Below are 5,922 nucleotides of genomic sequence, written 5' to 3'. Positions count from 1 at the left end.
AAAACAGGCATTCTGACTGTTGCCTCTCCACAGATCTTACCTGTAACTTGGTCTGATTTGGTGTCCATGAAGACATAAAGGTTTAATACCAAACTGTGAAACATTCCAGACAAAGCAATAACATGTCAATGAAGAAAAGCATTTGATGGAAGTTATACATGTGAGAATAATCTGAGCACGGCCTGTTTTGACAAAGATGCTTTGGGGATACAGATGATTTTATTTAATCAAATTCACTTCAGCCCATTCAACTAAATTAAAACATATTTAGCAGAGCATGGTGTAAACTGTGGACTTGTGGTCAGATTGGGTCACACTCACTTGTGGGAGTCAAATTTTATTGTTATCAGACTCTCAAAATAAGAATGAGTTTCTGCTGAATCAGTTTCCAAATCAATATTTTTATTCTTTTGCACTTGGTCAGTTTCTGCAGTAAAATAAACAGTATTGTCCCAAAGGGGAGATTTGTCTTGGGGCTCATAGCTGTATTCAGAGTTACATCAGAAACATGTCAAACAAACTGAGCTCCACAGTCTACAGTAAGCAACATTATCCTCCTAACACAAAGGACGAGATGTGATCCAGTTTGGGCCAGTATCAGCACATTCAATTTACACAAAAGGAATCTGATTATTTGTATAAATCCAACAATATTTGTTCAGGGATACACCAGTGAAAAGTTACTCTCATTTAAAGTTTTTTTTTTTTTCTATGTTTACTTCTGTCTACATTTGTTCTGCATTCAGAAAACATCAAATATATGTTTAGTTTAGTTTATTTCTTTATTTATCAGGGACAACGCACATAAAAACAACGAGCTACACAAAGAAATCATATGCTTGTGCTTATAGGTTATAGCAAAATTGCTGATTTCCACCTTCAGTCCCTAGACAGGTTGATGTCATAAATGGCACACATGCCAATAAAATAGAATACAGTGTATAGTGATGCAATCATTTATCCAGTCAATCAATAAGTAAAACTATAGTCCCATTCAGTCTCAGTCACCACATCCACACATTTACTTATTTACAGTTCATATTGCTGCATTCATATGAGGCAAGGTATATAAAATTATGTAACTAAGAACAATAAAGTGAAATAACTCTACTCAGTTGTTTTCGACAAAGCAAAGGATGGCTAATTTGAGGATTTGGTTAAAAAAATAATTACTGTATTATTCAACTTTTTCCCCCCTTTACTACATAATTCCATATATCTTACTTCATATACCTGGTGTCTTCTATGTGTATATCAAATGCAGAAAGTAGTAAACAGAAAAAAGCATTGAGTGAGAGGATGAGTCCAAACTTTTGGCTGGTGGTGCATGTCTCAAATTAAAATTGTGAATTACAGATCTGCGTTAGGTCATGCACCTCACTGTTGTAAGTTAATCCTTCAAAGAACACCATTCATTCTGTGTTTTCCTTTTACATTTGAGCTCCTGTATGAAAAGGCAGTCTGTTCATTAGTGTAACCACCAGGAGAGAGGAAGTGTGGTTCAGCTGTTTGTGCTAAAATATCAGGAATGTGTTAAAAACAACATTAAGTCAAAAACAAAACAAAAATCTCTCCTCTTCACTCTGATCACCACAGCTGTGTCCACTCTGTGCAAACACAGACTGACTCTGAATGTTTGGAGAGATTTTGGTCTAATGTTAAAACTGACAAAAAGTAATATATATTTTTTAAATATAGTAAAAAGTCACCTAAAACAGGATAGCTGAATTCCGTCCTATATTCTGATATAATCAGTGATGGAAGCATAGATTGTATATATAAATGGCCCTAGCTAAAGCACTAGCCGCTGTATTCCATAGGAAGTTCTCATGCTGGTTCTTCAGGATTAAAGAGTAAAAAGTATTTCACTCAGATTCTGTGTTTTTGTTTTGTCACTTTTGAAAGAGTCTTCTCTTTACACGAGTTTCAAATGCCCAAATTCCCAGTCCTTCAGTTCACCTGGAGGGTTCCTGTTTTTGTCCGTGTCACACGTGGCCACCACATGTTCCTATAATTCAACCCAAAACTATTCCAGACTTTTTCTTAACTTACCTTCTCCTCTTACTCTCACTTAAAGGTGCACTGTGTAACTTGTCTGGTGGAGGGTTCTTCAGTTGCTTGTCTCCATGTAGATGTGGCTAAAATGTTCCACATTATGGCCATAAACTTATGTATGTCCATGGCAAGACAAGTTGTGGAGAGACAACCCCACTCACAGTAAAAATGTATGTTTTTGAAGTTAATTTTGAGCAATAAAATACACCTGGAGTTAAATAAATGTAAGAACAATTAGTTTAATGTGGGCAAATTCATGTGAGCAATTTCAACCAAAGCATTAACATTTCCATGGAGACAAACAGGTTGCAGACCAGCTCCAGAAAAGTTACACAATGCACCTTTAAGCCAAAATGAACCTGCACAGATCTCAAATGACCTACAATATCATACAGGGAGGTGGTACTATTACTGTTTTTACATATAAATCAGGAGAGGTCAAAAGGGGGATTTTCCACAGTTCCTGGATGTTAGCCAGACAGAGAGTCCCCCATGAATCCAAAGATGTCGCCAAAAGGAACAACAGTGGTTTTGTTGAAATGATGGGGCCAGTCGGTCATGTGCAGATGGTATCTTTGTATGAAGTGGATGTCTGTCTCATCACTGCAGCCTCTGTGCACAGCTCCCATTGACCTGGAAGACAAAATCAAATGTATGTTTTTCAATACAAATCCAGACTACACTGAATGGGGCTGTTTGCTTACTTAGTACAGTGAAGAAAAAAAAAATAAAAATGCAATCATCATTCAAAGGTGCACTGTGTAACTTTTTTGATCATGGTTGCTTCCATTGAGATATTATTGCTTTGGATTCACAGTATGGCATTAAATACTATATATCCGTCTTGAATTTATTTCATTAGGTGTGTTAAACTTAAAAAAACCTAGTGTGAGTGAGTTTGCCTCTTCACAGATCTGACCAGTAAATCGACCTGCTTTCTCCAAGGAGATTAATGCCTTACTATGGAACATTCCTGGCAATATTTTTTAAATATTTTTATCATTATTTTATCATTTATTATTTTTATTTATTTTATATTTTATTACTTATCTTTATTTTACATTTTTACTTGTACATTTACATTTATATAATTATGTTTTATTTGACACCAGTCTCTTGCTATCTTTTTTGCTACTTTCTTTGAATTTGTTATTACCATTTACATTTTTGCTCTTTGTTATTACATTTATTGTCTCTTGTGGATCAATAAAATTTGTCTAAGTCTAAATCTAAGCCTAATATTCAAGGAAACAAGCAGATGGGGGACCCTGGTGAAAAGTTGCGCAGTGCACCTTTAAGATAATAATGTGAAATCATATTGTATGTTGATAAATAAAGTTATATAATCGATTATAAAGGCAAACCGCAATGTTTATGAGTCATTATGAAAGAGTATCCATAGCTACAATGACTTAAATCACATGAACATGAACAAAAATTAAGGATGAATCAAGCCTAGTAACAACTTAATTAGGTAGTATTAATTATCTATTTGTTCTTTATGAATTAAGTCTTTCTTCATGTTTGATAAAGGCTAATAAAAGTTTTGTGTTCCCGTTATCTAGATGATAGACAGATAAATATATGATGGGTAGAGTGTTTCTAAGTGACTGTAAGGGCCACATTGCAAACAAAAATTATAGGATAGAGTGACACCCAGTGGACACTTTATGTATGTACAAAAATAAATAAATAAAGATTGAAGAAGTAATTGCCTTTGTTTTGTAGCATATATGTAAAATGGAAACATACCACAGGGCCCGTATTACACTATTTTCTGATCCATGTTGTTTTCATACAAACAGACCTGGAGCTGTGTTTTGTTTTATTCACAAACGTTGCATATTTAGACTGTGTCCTCTCTCAAACTAAAAGCTTGAAAACTATTCCACGTTGTGATGTCATATGGTGATACAGGAAGTGCTCCACTGTGTTTTTAAACTCCATACACCTTCACTAGAACCATTTGGATGATTTTAACCCTAGAATTGCCAATCTTTACTAAACAAGAAGTAAAAGATAGCTTGGAAACACCTCTCCATGGCAGCAAAACATTTAGAGTTTTGGTAGTGTAGACAGACTAATAATGCAGAACTATTCAAACATGTGTGAATGAAACAAAACACAGCTCCAGGTTTGTATTTGAGGATGTAACAACATTATAACATGACTTAAAGCTCCCAAGAATCAATTTTGTGTAATATAGCCCCTTTAAAGGTTAGTCCAGGTTTAGTCTGGCCTTGTATGTGGTTCTTTAAGTGCCATACAATGATGTGATGTGAAACGTATGAGAATAAACTTATACACTCACCATTTAGAATAGTTGGAATGAACTGCTGAATGCAATGCTGTCCAGTTGCTCAAGCTTTTACCGTCATTATCAACTGAAATCAAAGTGCACGGGTGGTCCTGGTGCCATAGAAACGAATATTCCTTACTGAAACATGATCGAAAAGATCTGGTGAGTTGTATGGATACCGATTTGCACAGAAAAGTTACAAATTCAGCTTTATTTATTGTGATATGTTATTTTTTACCCCCAAAGTATTGTTGTGCTACTGTCTAATGCTTTTTTAAAATTGTTTATTTAACACAAAACATGTCAATAATAATACTACTACTAATAAAATGTAATTTATTGAAATGACATTATGGTTGACACAAAATACAGTTTGATACAGCAGTTAACAGTCTCTTCTTTACAGTTTTAGTCACACATCAAAACACAGGGTACCACTTTACTTTACACCACAGTAATAGGATAGTAATAGTATTGTAAATAAACATGTAATTATGTGAAAATTCATCATAATAACTCATGGAAACTGCATCAGTCATTCTACTTTATTTCATGGTCCTAACCTCAACTCAGCATGGACCCTTAAAGGTGCACTGTGTAGCTTTTTGGAGAAACGTCCACGACCTGCTTGTCTCCATGGTGATGTTATTGTTTTGTCTGTTATGTTCAACAGTAAGGAATTAAACAAATATATACCTTTTTCCACCCCAATTTTTTTTATTACAGTTGTATCTATTGGTCAAAAATACCTTCACTTACTCTCCACAGATCTGACCTGTAATAAATTGCCCTGATCGCACCACTGCAAATTTCTCTGATCTGGACAAAATTTTAAAACTTATATCAGGTTATTCCTCTTGTTTTCAAATTTATTATCGACTTACTAGTTCCGAGTCGGCTTCTAGTCTCGAGGTGGTTTATTTTAAGATAATTTGTCAACTCAAATGATCTTGCTGCATGGACAGATGATTTCACTACTTTTAAGTCATTTTCTGATAGATTTAAATGTTTATATCTTAAATTTTAGCCAAGCTTTTTAGCAGTGCACTTGTCCCCATGGAGACATTATGTATTAATACTGAGAATTCTGGGCAAAGCAATGATAAACAAAGAGACAAACAGGTGGCGGACCTTCCACATGAAAAGTTACTCAGTGCACCTTTAAATAATCATTGAAATATGGTTATAATTATTTTAGATTACATGAAAAGAAGTTTACTAAGTACATTATCCCCATTGTTATTACTGTGCGGTACAATGAAGTGTGACCAAACATAGATATAAGACACAACTTTCTGTACAATGAGAGATAAGGGTCACTTCAGTTTTTTGGAGCAGAAATAGATCAGTAAGTTAAAGCTTAACAGTGCAAAAAGTTTTATCTTTCATTAAAATACAACCACAAATGTACCAAAAAAGGCAAGAGCAAAAAAATAACAATTTAAATAAGGCTTTTCCTTCTTGAACTTGTCATGAAATTTTAAGTATACTTCACAATTTCCTTCAAACAATGCAAATTTGAAAATACAACTGCAATAATAATGTGAAATGCAGATAAAACAGCCCCC

The sequence above is a fragment of the Boleophthalmus pectinirostris genome, unplaced genomic scaffold, assembly GCF_026225935.1.
Source record: "Boleophthalmus pectinirostris isolate CB_2022bp ecotype Guang Dong unplaced genomic scaffold, ASM2622593v1 HiC_scaffold_23, whole genome shotgun sequence".
Taxonomy (NCBI): Eukaryota; Metazoa; Chordata; class Actinopteri; order Gobiiformes; family Gobiidae; genus Boleophthalmus; species Boleophthalmus pectinirostris.
The sequence above is the reverse complement of the archived record's forward strand: the minus strand, read 5'-3'. Positions refer to the sequence as shown.